Raw genomic sequence first — 21,441 nt, forward strand, 5'->3', positions numbered from 1 at the left:
GGGTTGGGCAGCAACCCCCCCCCCCGGGGGCGCGCACGCCGGCTCTGCGGGCGGGTTTGCCACGGCCCACACTAGGGAGGCGCCAGGAGGCTGGGGGGTCCGGTGAGAGGCCGTTCCACTTCCCCGATGAGGGTTCGTTCTCACCAGGTGGGTCTGGTAAGCCAAACCACGGCGCAGTCAGCCCAGAGGTGCAAGGTAATGGTGGAGGGTGTTATTGGGGAGGTGGCACAGTACAAGCAAAAAGAGGTCATTAAAATAATCACTTCGATGGCCTGGCGGAGACATTAAAGAGTTTCAAGAACCCGACTGAGGCGGAGACCCAAGTCCTGGACTGTCCAGGCAGCCCCTCTCCTAACCTCGACGGGCATGGCTAGTTGGGGTTGTGGGGATTATCGAAGTGCAAGCAACCGGGTTCCGAAAAGGGCGAGCTTTGCAAGACGGCGCCTGGACGAGGCTAGCCCACTGCTTTTAGGTTCTCAGCACCTTTGCAGCAGTCCCTTCCACGGTGTGCGCCTTCCCTCGGAACTGACCCAAAACAGCTCAATAGTAAGTTATACTCCAGGCTATGGTACCTCTGCAGCGGCACGTCCAGAGAGGACATTTTCTGGTCGCGGTGGGTTCAAAGATGACCCCAAACCCGCACCGTCCTGGGGCTTGACAGAAGAGCGCCCCGCCGAGTCGGGGAGGGAAACGGACCCTCTCGGGCATTATGGGGGTCCACAGGCATGGGGCACCAGCGATCTTTGCCCACGTGGAAAGGCAATCGGCATCTCTGCAAGGCTAGCCCCTCTCCCGTTCAACTTCTCTCTCCTCTCTCCTCCCGGCGCCTCGGTTCCATCCAGTCTTTCCTCTTTCCAACCTTACCGCCTGCTCTGGGGTCCGGCCGCGCCCCCTCTGCCCTCCGCGCCCAGCAGGCCGCCGCGCCCTCCCGCGACTCAGGAGCCACCCGCCCCCTGCACCCCCGGCCCGCTCGCCCACTTACCTCGGATCCGGTCTCCGCAGACCCCCAGTTGGACATTAACTCCAGGAGCCCGGAGTCCCAGCCAGGAGCCCCATCCGGGCCAAGGGCAGGAGCGCAGAGCCCCGCCCAGCAGGTCTGGGGCAAGAGTTCGAAATCCTGGGGCAGCGAGGGAGCGTTGGAGGCGGCGGCCAAGGCTCCCGCCGCCGCCGCCTCGAGAAGGGCGAGGGATGCCGACAGCTCCTCCGCCGATGCCCTGCACCCCCAGAAACCGAGGTCCGAGCAGCCGCCGCTGCCTTGAGTGGGGGAGTGACACGGCTGCGCGCGCCGCGCTCTTGGCCGGGGCTGCGCGGGCCCGGGGCGCGGCGGGCGGCTCAGCGGTGGCGGCCGCGCTCTGCGCCTTCTCGGGGCGCAGCGCCTGGTAGCACGAGATGGGCCGGGCTGATGCTGCCGCCGGAGCTGAGGTCTGGCCTGGAAATCCGAACGAGACACCACGTCAACCGGCGCGGGGAGTCCCGTGAAGACATGAGGGCGCCAGGAGCGCAGGCTGGTCCTTGAGAGCCCGGGCCGGGGGGCCGGGGGGGGGAGGGGAGACGCGGGGCCCCGAGAGGGGAGGGGTCGAGAGGCGGTTGTGAGGGAGCGAAAGGAGAGCAGCGAGGCGGCGCCCGAGCTCCAGAGGAGAGGGATCGGGGTGCGAGTGGGTGACGCGAGGCGCTCCTCCCCGGGGTGCAGGGAGAGCGCGCTGAGCGCGTGGAGACGCTGTCGGGCTCACGTCTCCTTGCCGGGTAGATCCGGAGGAATGCGGAGCTCCGCGCGGATCAACCGAAGGGGGCAATCTGAACTTGACCGCGGCGCCCGCGCCGGGCTATGCCCCCGCACCCCGCGCTGTGAGGGAGGGCACTCCGTCGGGTGGAGGGCTGCACGGGGCCTTCCTCGCGCCTGTCGAAGGCTTTCCTTCCTTCCCGGGGGGTCTAGCCCTCTCGCTTTTCTGCAAGGCAGAAGGTAGCGGGGAGGAGAGGAGCTGCTTGCTGGAGTCCTCCTAGCACTACGAAGAGATGTGGAGCGGCCCAGTAAGGGAGGCAGAGTGTTTGCCAGGAGACGCTGAGAGAGGGGATGAATTTATAGGGCTCTCACTCAGTGACGTGCCCTCCAGTGGCTTTTCTGATTCGCTTTCTGACCTAAACACACATTAGTTTAGTCCCCATGCTAGGGCCAACACGGTCTCCAAATACCTGCTGGCTGAAGTCAGAGGCTTTGCATATCATGTATTACATGGCAGGCAATGAAGAAGGCTTCTGAGGCTGGCCGGCTCCTCAGTCCTAGGCTCCATTTTCATGCTGTTGTAATAGAATACCAGACGTGGGGTAGGCACATACATTCAAAATCCCAATTCCAGAGGGCTAAGATCATTTTATCAGGAACAGGTCAAGGGAGGTTGGGCTAAACCTGCTTTTATCCAGGTTTTCGAAAATGCGGATGGGAAACCGAAGGGAGTACTCCAGTGGGTGCTGACTTTCCAGTGCGAGCAGGGACTCAGCTCCCATTCCTGATCTCTGTGAGACTTTTTAGGCATTCCTTTTGTTGGTTAGCTTACCACCAGGAGCAGCCAGAGCCTTCTTTTGTAGAGGACATGAGGAGGGCAAGTCCTTACATACACCCTGCGCATGACTCTCCCCATAAATACATTTCATTCACACAGCGCATGAAATTAGCTCTGCCTTTAAAATAATGTACAAAATAAGGTATGTCTTTGCTAAGCAGAAGCCTGCTTTCTGGAAGCCATTGGACCTGAATTCGGTGGGACCTCTTTTATTGTATTAGCTGGGGCCAGGGAAAGGGTAAACAGGCTCAGTTTACATCCATGTATCTCTTATTGTATGACTCATCCGGTTGTTGGTTGTTGGGGAGTATGTGTTCTTCAAGTAGCGAATTCAGACAATAGACAAGGGAAATGTGTGGCAATGTGGGGAGAAGATCATGTATTATTAACCTTCTTAAAAGTCAAGGATCAGCTACTTTGGAGGTTTGTCAGTGAAGCTAGTGTGGGAGGAAAATTGTTCTTACTAATGTTCCTGTGATTTAAGATGAAGCGGAGTGAAAATCAAATCATCCAAACATACCTTAGCTGAAGTTCGGATGCTCACTGTAGTTCCACAGAGTGTGACATTTCCTTCTTTGATAGATTTATGGTAGAAATGTCCATGGGTTTGAGAATGAGAGGGCAGAATAAGCTTAATAGATGCATCTTAGCTCAGCATTGTTTTTGGAATTTGAAGGAGACCCTAGTCAATTCCTACCATGAATGATTTCTTCATTTTCAGAAGCTTTTTCAGTGGGGATGGTCATGCTGTCCAGGCACTTGCAACGATTTAGCATTTGTTATGTGCTAGACCCTGGAATTGTGCTGGCTGGGCCTTTCGGGGTTATAGAGAACAGATACCACTGAGTTTACCCTAAGTAATGGGAGTTTGCTGTGGAAGGAAGGCTGACCGGAATCTCCACCGCTCAGCCACGTGTCTCCGAAAAGCCTTCCGGAAAGGCCACCCAGCCAGGCCTCACGAAAACTGGATTGAAGTTCAGGAACTGGAAGGTCATTCAGGATACGGCTCTGTGACTGGGTTATCTCGCTGCCCCCTGAGCAGCCGGCATCTGCGATCCCTACCAGCAGGCTTAGCCGCCAAGGTGATTCAGATCCTCTCTAGCTGTTTTCCTTTGGTTGTCTCTTGGCTTCTGATCCTGCGACCAACTGCTCAGCTCTCTGTTGATCTCATGTTTTAACTCCTTTAGTGAAAGAATCTAATTGGCCGCACTGGGCACTAACCACGTGCTAGAGTTGGACTCAGCATTTGTATCAGGCCTCCTTTTGGGTTGCTGGACACCCTGTAGATCAGCAGACCTCAGTCAGCTGCTTATTCCTGGGCTAGTCGCCTATGTCCAAGTTGTTGGGGTCGCATGGTACTGAGCCTGGCCACCTTCGCTTCAGAAACTTCCTAGGGGTCCTCCTTGCCTTCTTTCCACTGGATTTGTGTCCGCAGAAAGAATTGTGTTAATGGTAGGCTCTTGGAGTTTAACAAACATCTGTCTACTACAAGACTTAAAGACGAGTAAGATACAACTCCTGGGTCTCCCTCTGCTTACTGTCTATACAGAGAGGAAGACATGCACACAAGCAGTCACAGTATTGAGTGCTAAATGCTCAAATAGAGGTGTGCATGAGGTGCTCACGTCGAATCTTCACACCACCAGGCAAATTCTGGGGAGATTATGAAAACATACTCATGCCTTGGGCCTATTGTAGGGCAATTAAATGAGACTTTCTTGGGGGCAGTGGAGCCCAGAAGTCAGTAATTTTTAAAATGTTCCCAAGTTGTTCTAAGCGCAGCTGGGGTTGAGGTATCAATTAGCTTTATTTTTTTTTTAACAGTTATAATCATTTTTTGATTCTCAGAGCAAAACTAGGAGACTTACCTAGTTTGATAGTACTAGAAACTTCCAGGATTAAGACACTTCCAAAATATTAAATTCCTTTTGGAATACTACCAATTATCTTGAAACTGAACTATGAAGGAAAATGCAAAATTGAATTCAGAGATAAAGCAAATACTTGTAGTTTTGAAGGAACATTTATTTGCAGGATTACAACATTCAGATGACTGCAGAAAAGGGGAAAAGGTCTAAAGCTGTCAAGAATCTTCTTACAAAGCTCAATATTTAAATGTCTTGTAATTGGTATTGACAAAAATCTCCTCAGACTAAGACCTTTATAGACAATGAAAAACAAAATTTCTTCTAAAGTGACTGCCACGAAGCAAGCATTTGATGTCTTAGGGATGAGAAGATGGCCTGATGTCACAATCTCAAAGCTACCAGATTAAGGACCACTTCATAGCTCCATGGCTCCATCTTCTCCTTTTCTGAGGAAACAAAAATAAGTTTGATTTTGAAATTGTTCCTTAGCAAAATCCAGAAAAGAACAATCTGAAGCCCCATCTTTGCTCTGAGTAGGTAGATTGTCCCCTTATAAAGTAACAGCACACTGTTAAGAATCCTTCCATTGGCCGTAGATCTCAGCATTTTATCTGGAAAACTCTGCCCAAGAATCAGAAAGAGAAAAGCAAGTATTGTTCACGCATCTCATCACTTTGAGAAGAAAGGTTTAAAACTCTACTGATTTCCCATTTCAACATTATCATGTTCATTGGAGTTTATTGTAGGTCTCTAACTGGAAGATGTTTAAATGATGGGTGCTCTCTGTGCTCAAGGATGTTATAGTCCCAGGGAAGAGAAAGCACAAACATAAAATGATAAAAAGTAATATAGGATATCAGTCTGTGGGCCAGGACTATTACCATATTTGGAACTCAAACTAGGCTTTCTTGGGGGAAAGTAAGTGGCGGGGGGGGTGGGGGTGGGGGGGAGGAGGGTGAGGGGAGCATTCCAGGCTAGGTGGAAGGGTCTCTGGAGACTCAGTGCTTAGCAATGCAGCCCACAGGGGCAATCAGAGCAGCAGGTCAGCCTTTGGTTAGCCACAGATCCTCCTCAGGGAGCTCCCAGTGGGGCTTTGCAGCTGCTTTGCCTATAAGGGCCAGGACCCGGGTCCCAGGACTCACTCATAACATGGGTCATGGTGGCTGAAACAGAATCCATCACTTGAGCAGGGCAATTTCCTTTTCAAAGTCACCACTTTATTGGGGAGGGATTTGTTTCATGCTTGCTTGCTCTTTAGCGGTCACTTTCACCAATGACACTATTACTCATAAAGAAAAGATAAATTTGCTATCCTTCAGGCCACTCATAAGAAGAGAAAAGAAAAAAAAGAAGAAAAGGGGGAAAATGGACTGCAATGGCCTCTTTGCAAAGTAGTAGGAAGAGATAAATTTTGGGGGTAAAATGGTTTCTCATAAGAAATCAATTCTGACATTGACATGGTAGATTTATCAGGGATTTCCAACAGTTTCTTTTATAAGGATGAGATTGCCTAATTACCCATTAATTTTGTTTGTGGTTCTCGGGACTACTTTATGAGACTCCTCTTTTCCAGAAATAAAACTCCACTCAGGTAAGAGGGCTATGGCAGACTTTGCTGCTATGCAGAGGGTCTAATGGCTTAGATCTGGGATGGACAAACTTTTTCTGTATAGGGCAAGCATTTTCTGTAAAGACAGTAATTAGTTTTGGCTTTGGAGGCCTAAATACTGTGTCTGTTGCCATCACTCAACTCTACCCTTCTATTACCAAAGCAGCCACTGATAACATGTAAATGAATGTGCAGAGCTGAGCTCCCATAAAACTTTTTATAGACACTGAAATTTGAATTTTACATAATTTTCACCTGTCACGAAATACTATTCTTTTGATTTTTTTAAGAACGTAAAAGTCATTCTTAGCTCATAGATCATCCAGAAGCAGGCAGTGGGCAGGGTTTCACCCTGAGGGCTATAGTTTGCTGGCTCCAGCTTTGGCTAAAGTTGTAACTTGGAAGATGTATCAAATCTAGAGGTATAAAATACCAAGGGTGAAAAGGGACCTGAGGCTTCTAATCCAGTCGCCTCATTTTACCAGAAAACGGAGGCAGAGCGTGATTCAGTGACTCATCCAAGACCACTCTTTGAGTGAGTGACATACCCCTACCCTCTGAGAAAACGTGGGATCAAATTATTTCCCTGGCATGTGTGTATGGTCATGTATGCATGGTGGCACACAGGAGCGCACATGGGAGTATTTTATGTCACCTTTATTTCAAATTATGATTAATGTATTTCACTGAGGCAAGAAATGAGTCAAAATATGGAGAAGTCAGTTGGAATCTTTATTGGTGGCAGAGGTTGATGTCAGGCTGAGAGGAAACAGAACTTTGAAAAGAGGCTGATTGTTGCCTTTCAGAGCATAGCAGAGCTCCCAGGCAGAGTAGAACATGAAATAAGTTTTCTTTTTTTCCTCCTTAAAAGGCCATTTTATTCCTATGATTAGCTTTCAGACAGCAACTAGCCAGGATCTCATCACAAAGGCACAGAGATGTGTGTGTGTTTGTGATTGAGAGAGATTTGAGTGGGGAATCAAGATACCTGCATCCGAATTCTTTTGTAGGCCACCTAGTCCCTGCTTCAGAGCTTCTGGAGCCTTCCTAAAGAATTGAAAACACGGGTGACAGGTAACCCAGGTTGACTCTGGGACAAAAACTCCACATTTGGACCTTTAAGCCAAAATATTCCAAGGGACTATTTGCCATGTATGAATTGCATAATAGAGACTTCAACATAGATTGAATTCAGTCCTTCCTCTTACCTAAAATAGATGAGCTATTTGACCATTTACAAGTCGGGCGACAAAGCAATGTGACAGCCTTTCTTCTCTACCATTATTGGCTCCCATATTTTCTCAGTGTGAGAAAATGAATTAACTAATGAATCCTCATCAATATTTATGGGCTTATGAGAAGCAAGTAGTAACTGTAAGTATGAATTTTGTGGTCTTTAGATGGTTCAAACAGCTACCCAAATATCCCTCATATCTTGGTTGAGGCCAGGATAAGCAGCTGGGGCTTCTCATTTTGTGTGGTTGGCTGCGTCACCCTGGGCCCCACCCCTGATTAGCAGAAATGTCCAGGTGAGGGCCCCAGATCCTTAAGCCATGAATAAGGAGGAAGTTATGCCAATGATCAGGCAATTCAAGTTGGACCTCTGCCCCAAGCTGTGGGAAATGGCTAGCATCCTTAGCTTTGCCTAATTTTCTGTTTTTACTCCTCTCTCTCTCACTGGAATTCAGTGTGTGAATAGATGAGATAATAAACCAGATATTCTGAGTTCACAAATTACTCTTTGGGATTAATTTATGTTGCATGTATACTTTCTGGCCACGGGGGTGCTATTTGGTAAATTACGGTTCTCCTGCAGTGCTCTAAGTGACCTGAAAGAGTTAATGCCTCCCTCCAAGTAATTCACTTACTCCTGGGGCATAATTTACACTCCAAGAGGATCTGGCTTGCCATATGTGAGGCGCTTGGAGTTCTTTGAGAGAAAGTCAGCTCTAGAAATGTAAAGAATTAATATTACGAAACACATTTGCAGACCATTCTTTAAGGAATCCGTCATGCAGCTTCCCAGAACAATCCTGTAGGGTAGGCATTGTTATCCTTTCCAGAGTCATTCTCTAACCAATGAAAGATGAGCCCATAATATGCCCAACATGAGGTGAGGGAACAGCATATTTGTAGAATGATTTCACTATTTGAAAAATAATGGGTGAAAGATTGGGAAGTGCATTTTAGAAATAGTAAAACTAAAAGGTAAAAGTAAGGTAAGTACATGTAATAAAATATCTGCTTTACAATGTTAAATAGTAGGAATGCAACCTAAATATAGTGGGTTAATTTTTTATACAAACACAGGAGCACTTGTGTATTAGAATGTGTCATCTGTTTTAAAATGGCCACCCAATGAGACTATCTGCGTATTCTAATAAGCAGCTATCGCTCAAAAACACCTTTCTGATACATAAATATGTTTCTTCATTCATCCAACAAGTAGTTGTGGAAACACCTTGCTACATAAGGACTTGTGTTGAAAGGGCATGAGAAGACATGAGTTGGCACCTCCATATTTGGTGGTGGTAGTTATCCATGTTTTGAAGATGGGTTTACTTTTGGGCAAAGACCAAGCCATCTGAAATAAATTCTAGTGAAAGAGGTGGGTTAAAACCAAGAGAAGGTAATTTGGAGACTGCTCTTCTTATGGCTTAGGGGTAAAATTGCAGAGAGGACCTCAATTCTTCATCTTCATTCTCTGTACCCATGCCCTTTGTCATGTGACTTTGCAAATGCTTTTACTAACCAGGTGGTATCAATTTCCTCATCCCTTGAATCTGAACTGGCGTTGTGACTTGTTTGGCCAGCAGAATGCAGTGGTTGTAAGCATTTGCCATTTTAGAGCTTAGGACCCCAAAGGCTGACGTGTTCCCACTTACTCTTTTTCTTTTATTTTTTTTAAGTTTTATTTTAATTTATTCTTGAGAGGGCAGAGGGGCAGAGAGAGAGGATGAGTGAGAGAGAGAGAATCCCAAGCAGGCTCCACACTGTCAGTGCAGAGCCTGATGTGGGGTTGAACTCACAAACCATGAGATCATGACATGAACTGAAATCAAGAATCAGACTCTTAACCGACTGAGCCACCCAGGCCACCCCCACCCCCTCCCCACTGCCCGCTTACTCTTTTATACTCTGCCATTACCATGAGAACATGCTTGGGCTAGCCTGAGGAAGAGTGAGAGACTCATGGGCTAGAGTAGTGCTGTTCCATTCATTGCAGGCAAGGTCACCTCAGATCTGTTGAGAGTTAGGTCACGTTCCACCCCTAGATGTGTAAGTAAGCTTAGTAAAGATCAGCAGAGCTGCCTCACTGACTGCTCCAGAGAGATGAGCCATAAATGCTTCTTGTTTTATGCTACTGGGATTTTGTGGTTGTTACACAGCATTGTTGTGGCCATTGATAACTAAAAAAGCTTATAAACTGATTTCAAAAGAGGAACTCCCAATGTTGAACAATAACAGCGTTTCTGGAAAAGGTGAATGGTGTCTCCAGGTGACTGCTAAGAGGTGGCAACATACTTTTGGGGATATCGTGTCTGTGTTTTACTGGGATATCATGTCTGTGTTTGCTTCCTCTGTTCCTACTGCACCTTGTACTACAGGCAATTGTTTGTATGCATATTGTGTTGTGTTAGGCCAAATGTTCTGCAGGGGCAGGAATCACATCTTTTGTTTTTGCATCCTTAATACCTAGCGCATAAATGGTATTAAATGATGGAAAGTAGAGAATTTCATTAGATTTTTTTTTAATGCTTTTTATTTATTTCTAGGAGAGAGAGAGAGAGACAGTGTGAGCAGGGGAGGGGCAGAGAGAGAGGGAATCACAGACTGAAACAGGCTCCAGGCTCCGAGCCGGCAGTCAGCACAGAGCCTGTCGCGGGGCTCGAACCCACGAACTGCGAGATCATGACCTAAGCGAAAGTCGGACGCTTAACCGACTAAGCCACCCAGGCGCCCCGGAGAATTTCATTAGAAGTCATAACTTGCACTGTATGCTTTTAGTAACTTCGGTCTATTCACAACATGTGTTTGGTATGTAATATGTAATCTTAAAAATTAATTAATGCAGTTACTTGACACTCACTGGATTCTTATCAATTCTTCCAGAGAATGTGCAATGCACAATTATTAAAATACAGCTTTTGTCTAGGAAAGAAAGAGAATTTTTAACCTTTGTATTTTAAAAGTCTGCACTTTACAATCCCCTTTCTTTTGGATGGTTGGGTCTACTGGTATAGACCTTAGGTTCTTGGCTAGAATGTTGGGAGAGCTATTTCCTCCGGGTTTTTCCTTTTTAATTCAGCAACTTCCCTTCAGCCCTAAGGTTTGAATGCTGCTGGAATTAAGGCAGCTGTTTGTGTTTACTTCTTAGCTTGTGTACTTCTTCTCTCACATGTCAGCCCAGCTCCAGGAGCCTGGTAATTACCACGGAACCAGGCAGCAGCGGGAGCAGATAAACTCAAAACATGGAGTTCTCTGTCTGGGTGACAGGGAGCTAAGAGTTCTAAAGCCCTAAAAAGAACCTTCTGTCATGGAGAACCCATGCCTCTATTTGGTGATGATAGTGGGGTGGGTATAATTTTAATAAAAATTCGTAAAGGAATCTTTTTTTTTTTTTTTTTTAAAAAAAGTTTATTGTCAAATTAGTTTCCACATAACACCCAGTGCTCATCCCCACAAGTGCCCTCCTCCATGCCCATCCCCCCTCCCCCCCACATCCATCAGTCCTCGGTTTTTGTCAGCATTCAAGAGTCTCTCATGGTTTGCCTCTCTCCCTTTGCCCCACCATTTCCCCCCTTCTTCTCCCGATTGGTCCTCTGTTAAGTTCCTCCTAGTCCTCCTATACGTGCACACATATGATATTTGTCCTTCTCTGCCTGACTTATTTCGCTCAGCATAACACCCTCAAGGTAAAGGAATCTTTATAGACTAGCATGTTGCATCTGCTTTAGAACAATACAAAGATTGATAAACTGTGGCAAAACCATGTTGGCATAACCATGTTGGCTGGAATAAAGCTGTCATTGTATCTTTCAAGGCATGTTTTGGGGGTTCTATGAAGTAGTTTAAACCAAAGCCACAAAAATGAGAAAAAACTTATTTTCAGATGAATTTCTGTAGACTGCCAATTCCTAGCATTTATGTGCTAAAGCTGCATACTTTTTTTTTTTAATTTTTTTTAAGGTTTTTATTTATTTCTAGGAGAGAGAGAGAGAGACAGCGCGAGCAGGGGAGGGTCAGAGAGAGAGGGAGTCACAGACTGAAACAGGCTCCAGGCTCCGAGCCGGCAGTCAGCACAGAGCCCGACGCGGGGCTCGAACCCACGAACCGCGAGATCATGACCTAAGCGAAAGGCGGACGCTTAACCGACTAAGCCACCCAGGCGCCCCTAAAGCTGCATACTTTTAAGAAATATCTTAACAATTAAGTGGTTTAAAAATATTCTCTACCCCCCCAAATATTCATCCCCATGATTCATGGAATTTCAGGTTGAACTAATTTTAACAAGTACAAAATATATAGCAGGTACCATATTCTATGTTTGTATGTGTACTTTCTCATCCAATAAAATATAATGCTCATTAAGTATTACGTTGCAGTGATCAAAACAAAAAAATTAAGTAAAATGATGTATTTGTTTTATCTGCTTTTTCTGGCTCATATAATCTTGGTTTGCATAAAGCGTTGCCCATAATCTCTCTGTAGAGGAAGCCTTTTGTATGTTTTATACCAGATTTTGCATGATTCATTTACATTCATGTGATGGCCACTCTCGGAGAGGAAAAACTACTGCAGTGTGGCATGCCTGGGATGTTAGTTTTTTCTTTATGATGGAGGGGCTGTTTCATCAAAACATTGTTTCAAACAGATGTGTTCTGGTGTTTACTGAGGGGAGAATTTAAGCCAGACTGATTAATTAGCAGTTAGTCAAGATGTTGCCCTGCTCCTATCTGGGTAGTCTGGGGATTATGAGGCTGTCAGTAGGTTATACTTGGATGATGAAAAAAATGATGAACGGCAAACAAAACCTCAGATCACTATGCTAGTGTGTAAAATATGGTGTCCTGACCACCCTACGTGGTTTTTACTGGGACACGAGTTTTCTTGAGTGGGCTTGATAGGGCTAGCATGGGGGGTCAGCATACTTTTTCTATAAAAGGGCCAGGTAGTAAATATTTTAGCCTCTGTGGGCCACACAGCCTGTCGCAACGGCGCAGCTTTGCAATTGTAGCATTAAAACCGCCATAGACAATATGGAAACAAATGAGCATGGCTGTGTTTCAATAAAACTTTACTGGAGACATGAAAATGTGAATTTCACCTAATTTTCCCATATCAGGAAATATTACTGTTCTCCCATTCCCCCCACCCCAGCCATTTAAAAATGCAAAAAAAAAAAATACTCTTTATTTTGCTGGTCATATATTTGGCCCGTGGACCATAGTTCCATAGTTTGCTATCCCTTGGACTAAGGCAAAGAGTCTAGAATCAGTTTTAGTCCTGTTTCTATTTTCTTGTTCTTTTCTTTTCTTTCTTCTTTCTTTCTCTTTCATTTTTTTTTATAGAAGACTAATTCTTTCTAATCTTCATTTCTATATTTCTAAAATGAGAGGTAATAGTAGTTTCACTCTCTCTTCCCAACTCACTCTACAGGCTTTTGTGATGGCCGTTCAAACTGAGAACAAGGATCTAGGATCTTCTGATTCCCCCATTCAGTGTGAGGGGCTTTGGAGTCTCACTTCCTGTAGTCAATCTCAGGATTGTTGGCAGGATTAAATGATGTAATGGATGTGACAGTATTTTGAAGAATGTAAAGTGCCATGCTGATGTAAGATATTAACTATGTTATTATCTGTATCTGGAATGCATTTGGTTGCAAGTCGCTGAGAACTGAAGTAACAATGGCTTAAACCATACAGAAATTTAATGTTCACTTACCTGAGTGTACAAGGTCCCAGGATTTGTGCAGTGGCTCCATGATATCATTCAAGACCTGCTGTTTGCTCTCTACATTCTTCTAGTATCCATGTATTGGCGATACCTCCTTTCACAGTGCAAGATGGATGTCACAACCCCAAAAGTCACGTCCTCATATGGCAGTGTCCCAAATAAGAATCAAGAGGGAGGAATGGGGAGACAAGGGATTTTCTTATAGCCCTCTCTCATTTTATGAAGGAGGAAAATTTCTCCTAGCACTCCCCCAGCAGCCTTCTCTTTGCATCTCATTGAGCAGAACTGGTTCACAGGACCATCCTAGCCACATTACTGGCAAGAGGAAGAGGATTGATGTTCCTGGCTTATAAACCATGAGTCAGCTTCTGCTGACCTAATACCACCTAAACAGCGAGGATTCTGCTAGCAAAGATGAGTGAGCAACTACTGGAGGCTGTCACATTATTTTCCTCTCGTCTTACAAGTGTGTTGCTGCCATGAGGCTGGGGAATGGCGGATGAGCTAATTCTCTAAGAACAATCTGAGATGAATCCTCCAGGTGCTCTGCCGGCTGTCTGGTACAATGGCACCGAGACCATCGTAGTTAGCTGCCAGGGTCAGGCTGTGAGCTGAGGCTGCATGAGGGCAAAATCTCTAGATCAACCTGAATAAAGGGGAGGAACTTGATGGTCATCTCTATATGGCTTCTGGAACATACTAGGGAGAACCAGCTTAATGCCCATATATCATTCTATATTATGATAAAATGCTCCACAGTCATGTTTCTAAGGAATCTTTTTCATGTAAAATCTGGTATGGGAGACACATTTGTAGGTGTATCTCATTTTCAGGAAGCTCAGATTAAAAATATGGCCTCTCAGGGCACCTGAGTGGCTCAGTTGGTTAATCATCTGACTCTTGATTTGGGCTCAGGTCTTGATTTCATGGTTCATGGGTTCAGGCCCCACATACTTTGTCAGCACAGAGCCTCCTTTTGATTCTCTGTCTCCCTTTCTCTCTGCCTCTCCCCCCTCAAAATAAATAAATAAAAATTAAAAAAATCTGAGGTCACAAAACACAATTAGGGGTTCAATATTTTCAAGTTTAAAATATTTTTCATCTTCCAGAAGAAAATATTTTGGTGTACTTTAAATGATTTCACTGATGATGACTTCCACATAATTTACATGTGTGTATCTCTATACACACACATCCCTGTTGCATTGCATTAAGCTAAGTAGACCTATAAATTAATTGAAAAGCATGACTAAAACAACCCTTTAGAATAAAATGTACACTAATGTAAGCTAAAGTAAACATCTCAGGGTTTCAGAGTAAGAGCAAATGATGTTTTCTAAAAATTAAAAATACCTACTTCAAAAAGAAAGCCTTACCCAAATAATACACTCTGTTCATAGAGGTCAAATCTCATTATAATGAAGATTCCTACATTATGTGTCCCTCAAAGGTCCCTCAAAAGGTCCTTCAAAACTCTAAGATTCTTTCATTCTGTGAGTAGTGTTTAACCTTGATTTCTCGTTTTCTTAAATACTGCAATTCTCGGTTTACAGTAGAAATATCTTTGTAATCCAGTTCCAAGTTCACAGCCTACCATCCACACATTCACCTCTCCATTCATCTATTTGTTCACATATGTGTGTATGTATGTATTTGTGGATACATACATCTTGTTCCTGCTCTCCTGGAACTTACAGTCCTGATGAGGAGATCAACACGAAACATCTGATTATATGATGACTGTATAACTACATACAGATCAGTGCTCTGAAGAAGGGAACATGGCACCATTAAAGGGGAATGAAAAGGAAGCTGCCACCCTTGACTGGGGGATCAGGGAAGGCTTCTTTGAGGAAGCAATGTTTGATATGAGAACCAATATGTGACTAGGAGTTAATTAGGAGAAAGGGGTAGAGTGGGATGGAAGAGCATTCCTAACAGAGATACAGTATGTGTTCACCTGTCCATCTGTCCATCCATCCATCCATCCATCCATCCATCCATCCATCCATCCATCCTGTCTTATGATATTATAGCAACAAGTGATCATGGGGATGCAAACAAGAAGGTCTCTCTATTTTCTGAGTCTGTAAGTCCATTTAGGGAGACTGGAGAAGTATGTTTTAAAAAATCCTCAGAAAATGATAGGTTATTTTAAGAAACAATAGATGTGAGGCAATTTTAGCACTTATTCTTGCTCTTACTGGAACGGGATTTGCCTGAGTGAACACCCAGAGGCCCCCCCCCCCCCCCCCCCCCCCCCCCCCCCCCCCCCCCCCCCGGGTATCAACCCCACTCTGCTTTTTTCTCTCATGGAGAGGGTGCAGAGGATAAGACCCATTGCCAGAAGCCTAACTATACTCCTATGGAAACTGAAACAAAATCCTGCATTAACAGAGGAATCGATCTAATTTTATAAAGAATTACTTTTTTCTAGTGCTTTTAGGATCATCCACAACCCAAAATTCAATATTTAAAAAAATGAGAATTAAATTGGGATCCATTCTACATAAGGAGATTTCACCATCTCACTGTGACCTCCCAGAATACAGTTGTGCATGCTGAAATCCAGTAGTTTGCAGGCTCGCTTTCAGTGATTAGCAAATTACCATTCACAGCTGTTGTAAATGTTCCACCAGGCTCGCAGAATCTTGGCATTAAATTTATACCTGAATGAGCTTAGAGATCCAATATAATTCTCATTTTACATGAGAAGGAATTGAAAGCCAGATAGATTAAGTGATTTTTTTTTTCAAGCCACTTAAAAATTTATGCCCCAGCTCACTCCGCAGGCTTTGATGATGGCTGGGCAAGTCGAGAACAAGCTGCATCTGGGATCTGCTAACTCAGTTCAGTGTGAGGGGCTTCTGGGTCTGACTCTTTGCACTCAAATCCTTGCCATTTACTAGTCTTGTAACTTGGAAAAATTGTTTAATTTCCCCAAGTCTTGGTTTCTTCAGCTCTAAAGGGGGATAATACTTGTGCTCACCTCACTGCGTTGTTGAAAAGATGAAAATGCACAAGAAGAGTCAGGCCTGCGGTAAATGCTCAGTGAATGCTTTGCCACAGGGCTTGCTGTGGCCAACAGAAAGAGGACAGAAGTGGCCATGGGTTAGATCTAGGTGAGACTTCCACAGGCATGCTGAGTGTCCTCTGCTTTCTTGTGCCCATAGGCTCTACCACGAGACAACCTTTGCCTTGGCAGTCCGTCATCCCAGAGAGAGGAGATGCATGGAACAAATATGGGTTATTATGGATGATGTCACCAGAAGCATTCTTGTGCAGGTCCTTCTATGGGTATATGCATGTATTTCTTTTAAGTACAAATGTGGGAGTGGATTTATACTAAAAGCAGCCAAACCGTTTTCCAGAGTAGCTATACCATTTTATACTAGCAGTGCTTGAGCGTTCCTGTTCATCTGCATCCTCAGCAATACTTGATACTGTCAGTCTTTTTTTTTTTTCTTTAATTTTAGAGAGAGAGAGAGAGAGAGAGTGTGTGTGTGTGTGTGTGTGTGTGTGTGCAAGCAGGGGAGGGGGGTGGAGGGATATAGAGAATCTCCAGCAGATTCCACACTCAGTGCAGAGCCCACGCAGGGCTTGATCCCACGACCCTGGGATCATGATCTGAGCCAAAATCGAGTCAGACACTCAATACTGAGCCACCCAGGCATCCCGATACTGTCAGTCTTAAATCGTACCCATTCTGCTGGGTGTGTGATGATGTCTCATGGTTGGTAGCCTACTGAGTAGCAAAACGTTGCTTGCTTGTTTGAGAACTTCTAATACTAACTTCTAGGTCCTCTGTTTTGTCTTTGCAGATGGAGCACAAGAAATTAGACCAAGCCAGACCCAGACTTGCCAGTCAGCCTTGCTCATCAACACCACCGACTGGGAATTGGCCAGACGAAGCACCATTTACCCCAGAAACACCCAGCCTGCTCACAGGGTAGTTAGTAAACCCTCTAGGCAGCCACATTGCTTCGATGCAAAGCCCCTTCTCCTATGTGACAAGTGTCTGTGAGTGTGACGTAGAGGCATTGAGGGTCTTTTTTATACTTTCTGTGTATTAAATGAACAGCAAACATACTTTAGATGGACTAACATCACACAGGACTCGTGTGGCTCACAGAGAAGGAACCGCCTCAGGACTCTGCCGGGGAGGGAGCGCAGGACGCTGACTGCGGCCAGCCTTCTCAGTCCTCTCTCCCTCTGCGCCCTTCTTTTCCACTGTCTGTTTCTTCCTTCTCCCTTTCTTTCTTCTGTCTCTCTTTTTTTATTTCCTCCTCACTATCCCTTTTCTCCTTGCCCTGCTTGTTTTTCTCCTTCATCAACTAAACAAGCATTTAACAAATTTGAAATCACCAGAAAAACTCAAACCCCCTAAACATCATGTATATGCCCTTTCTAAATTTATTATCGACTTTATTTACTTCCTATATAATTTTAATGTGTATATTATTGAGTTCTATTTTGTCCTGTTATCATTATTTCATGTAGTTATTTTCATATTTATAGATCATGCTCAAAATTGTGATTCTTTTTTTAAAGTGTATTTATTTATTTTGAGAGACAGAGAGAGAGAGGGTGAGCACAAGCAAGGAAGGGGCAGAGAGAAAGAGAGAGAGAGAATCCCAGGCAGGCACCACACTATCAGTGCAGGGCCTGATACAGGGCTCAAACCCATGAACCATGAGATCATGACCTGAGCCGAAACCAAGAGTCAGACGCTTAACTGACTGAGCCACCCGGTGCCCCTATAGTTGTGATTCTTAGTGTCAATATGATAGTCCATGGTATTGACACACCAGCCTCCTGAGCCATTTCATCTAATAGCTATAAACTATTCTAGCATACAGATGCAGCAGAGTTTATCTGACCAATCCTTTTATTGGACATTTATGCTACTTCCAGTTTGGAACATTAATAACAATGCTATTAAGAAATATCCTTTTGAGGCACCTGGGTGGCTCAGTCGGTTAAGCATCAGGCTTCGGCTCAGGTCATGATCTCACGGTTCGTGGGTTCGAGCCCTGCGTCGGGCTCTGTGCTGACAGCTAGCTCAGAGCCTGGAGCCTGCTTTGGATTCTGTGTCTTCCTCTCTCTGACCCTCCCCTGCTCACGCTGTCTCTCTCTCTCTCTCAGAAATTAAAAAAAATATATCCTTTTACATATATCTTTATCTGCATTTCTGCTTCTTTCCTTTGGATTCATTTCTAGATGTAGAATTATAGGGTCAAAGGTAATGAAACTTTTAAATGTTCTTTCTGCACATAACTAGTCATATTCCAGAAAGATCTGATTAATTTTGTTACTAACAGTAACGTTTGAGAATGCCTATTTCATGCACAGCCAATGAAACAAAAAAAAACACCTTACATATTTAAACAAAAATCTTTGTTATTTTTTCAAAATTACAAAACTAGAAGGGTTTTGTAGGCAGCAGGTGAGCCAGGACGAGGGTGCAATAGTGACAATAGATGAGACTTTTCAGTATGTCTTCCTCATTAGCAGTCAGTTGCTGGATGCTTCTCCCTTCCTTTCCCCTCTCTTGGTGGTCATTAGTGCTATTATCCAGATCTTTCTGACTCTTTGACTTCCAGGCCGAGGGGAGGATTTGACTTCCTGGCCCCCTTGTTATTTGGGTGACTAAGGTTGGGCTACATGGCTAGTTCTGGGCAAGACGATGTGAACGGAGGTGATGTGTGTCCCACCAGGCCAAGCATGTGATTGCAGGTGCGAGACTGTGCTCTCCTCTCCCATGTGCCTGACTACACATGATGACGTGCTGGGATGAGAAAGAGGCCTTTCCCTGGCCTTTGAGATTTGAGTAGTGTTTGCTGCCACAGCATAAAGTAGCCTGTTCTGAAAGTGGTCTCTTCTCTTCCCTCCTGACATTTGTGGGAAGTCACCCGTATCCATCATACAGCCACAAGGCCCTTGCCATGAGACTAATGGTTGGGAGTCAACAGGAATGATTTGAGCCTCGTGTTATGTAATTGTCATACAATGCTTAATACAATTACCACTTAATTTTTTAAAACCGTATTTGATGTTAAGTAAACAAAAAGCAAGTACCTTTGTTTATGCAGACAGGTCCAAGAACAAAGACACTGATGGTTGCAGGGTGGGAAGGGGAGAGATATTGATGGCAGGCTCAGGGAGAGACGGAGGTCTGACCCGTTGGGACTGTAGATGCAGAGTCTGTGGCTTTAAGCTTCCCAAGGTAGTATGAAAAAGTTAAGCCCAAGAGCCTGTCATGAAAGGTTTCTGCTCTGTGCATGGGGTGTGTGCAAAATCGTGAAAAAACCACATGCCCAGTGGAAAATCATGCTGAGCAGATCTTGATACAAGGCAGTGTGGTCTTGCTCCTCTGTTTACCAAGAAAGCCTTTCATGCCGGCATGATAAATGGAGGATTTAAACCACCAAGCTCCTTTATGCTAACAGGCCGTTTGTCTCGGACTTTCCAGGTTTCCAGGCTGTCTTCAAGGAGTACACCATTGACTCTGAAATTAGTCGTTGTGCGGACAGATGCCTTCTAAGTCTCTAAACTATGAAGCTGCAGGAACTTGTCACTCCGGCGCTGTCCGCCCTGGAGTCCAGCCCTGTCTTCTGTCCCACGAGGCTGTCTCACTGGCAGACTCGGCTCTTCCGCTTACAGAGGCCGGTGCCCATGCTCCTCTTCCTTGCTTTCCTTAAGCATCAATATTTCCAGCTTCTAGTTTTATTTTGTTTGTTTGTTTGTTTCTGTGATATAGCGAACCTCTCCATTTCCTTGACAGGAAAAATGAGTTCTAGAGGTGGATGGTTTCTCAGTTTGTGCTCAAGGGTTCTTTCGTTTATAGACTTTTCAAGAGTGAAACACTTTGGTTGATGACATGTGTGTGTGCACGTGAGAGATCTACCACCACAGGAGAGAAAGAATCTGTGTTACACCTTTCTCTTTTAAGTTAAAGTGAGGTGTGGTCTTTTTAGAGGGTGTTTGAGAACGTCCTTGAAGAGATGTCCCAGGATGGCATTGCCCAACCAGACACGGAATTACTTTTCTGGAGGAACTCAGGCATGAAACTCTTTCTCCTTCCAGAATATTTTCCTTCTAGCCTGTGTCCTTAATAATTTATCACCTGTATGACAATGACCAGAGTGGTAGTGCCTGTGCAGATTCCTGAGTTAACATCCCAGATCTGCTGAATCAGAGCCTTGCAGGCTGTGAGCTGGGAATCTGCATTAAAAAATATTTTTAAGTGCTTATTTACTTTTGAGAGAGAGAGAGAGAGCATGAGAAGGGGAGGGGCAGAGAGAGAGGGACACACAGAATCCAAAGCAGGCTCCAGGCTCTGAGCTGTCAGCACAAACTCAGGGCTCGAACTCAAGAAATGCAAAATCATGAACTGAGCCCAGGTCGGATGCTTAACTTACTGAGCCACCCAGGTGCCCCAGGAATCTGCAGTTTTAATGGGCAGCCCTGCTTTAGAACCCTTCCTCCTAGAAGATCTCCCACTAACTACAGATCATCTCCTGTCTGTCTCAGAGACAGGACTGGAGGGAGGGAAGATGTTTTCCTGCCTCTTCTTCCAAAGCTCTCTTGTGTGGCTGGGCCCTGTCTGCAAATGAGAAGGTCATGCAGAAAGGTCAGTGAACAAGGCTCAGGAACACAAGGAGTGGAGCACTGGGATGTTGGGGCCTCTTTTGGTCTGGGACTATGGAACTGAACATCATTAAAAAAAATTTTTTTTAATGTTTTTATTTATTTCTGAGAGAAAGAAAGACAGCATGAGTAGGGGAGGGTCAGAGAGAGAGGGAGACACAGAATCCGAAGCAGGCTCCAGGCTCTGAGCTAGCTGTCAGCACAGAGCCCGATGCAGAGCTCGAACCCACGAACCATGAGATCATGACCTGAGTCGGTCGCTTAACCGACTGAGCCACCCAGGTACCCCGGACCCAAGCATCATTTAGTTTTGTCACTCATAGTCCTCAAAAACTTACTAAGTGTTTAGTAAATAAACCAGGCACCATTTTTTAGCTTTTTGTCAGATATGAAAAAGTGAAGCTGAGGTTTAAGTCCCAAACTTTCCCCAAATAGGCAGCACCAGCAAAATAATTAGGAGAATTAAGACAGTTCTCCCTCTGAGCGTGTGTGGTGCCTTTGTGTCACACACATGTAGGTTAGGGATGTTAGTTTACAGTTTTCCAAACATCTGTATGTGATTAATTCACTTTATTACTTCATTCATGCATTTGTTTATTCACTTAGTAAACATCCATCCGTCCATTCATTCAACTAGTATGTGTTGTAAGTCTGCTATGCATCAGTGTAGGCACTGGGAATATGGTGATGAACCAGACAAAGTTCTTGCCTTCATGGAGCTTTTATTTCAGGGCAGGCAATGCCCTTATATGCTTATTACATAAATATTTTGCAATTTATGTTTCTACTAGAGATTGGC

The sequence above is a fragment of the Hyaena hyaena genome, unplaced genomic scaffold (genome assembly GCF_003009895.1).
Source record: "Hyaena hyaena isolate Hyena2069 unplaced genomic scaffold, ASM300989v1 scaffold_372, whole genome shotgun sequence".
Taxonomy (NCBI): Eukaryota; Metazoa; Chordata; class Mammalia; order Carnivora; family Hyaenidae; genus Hyaena; species Hyaena hyaena.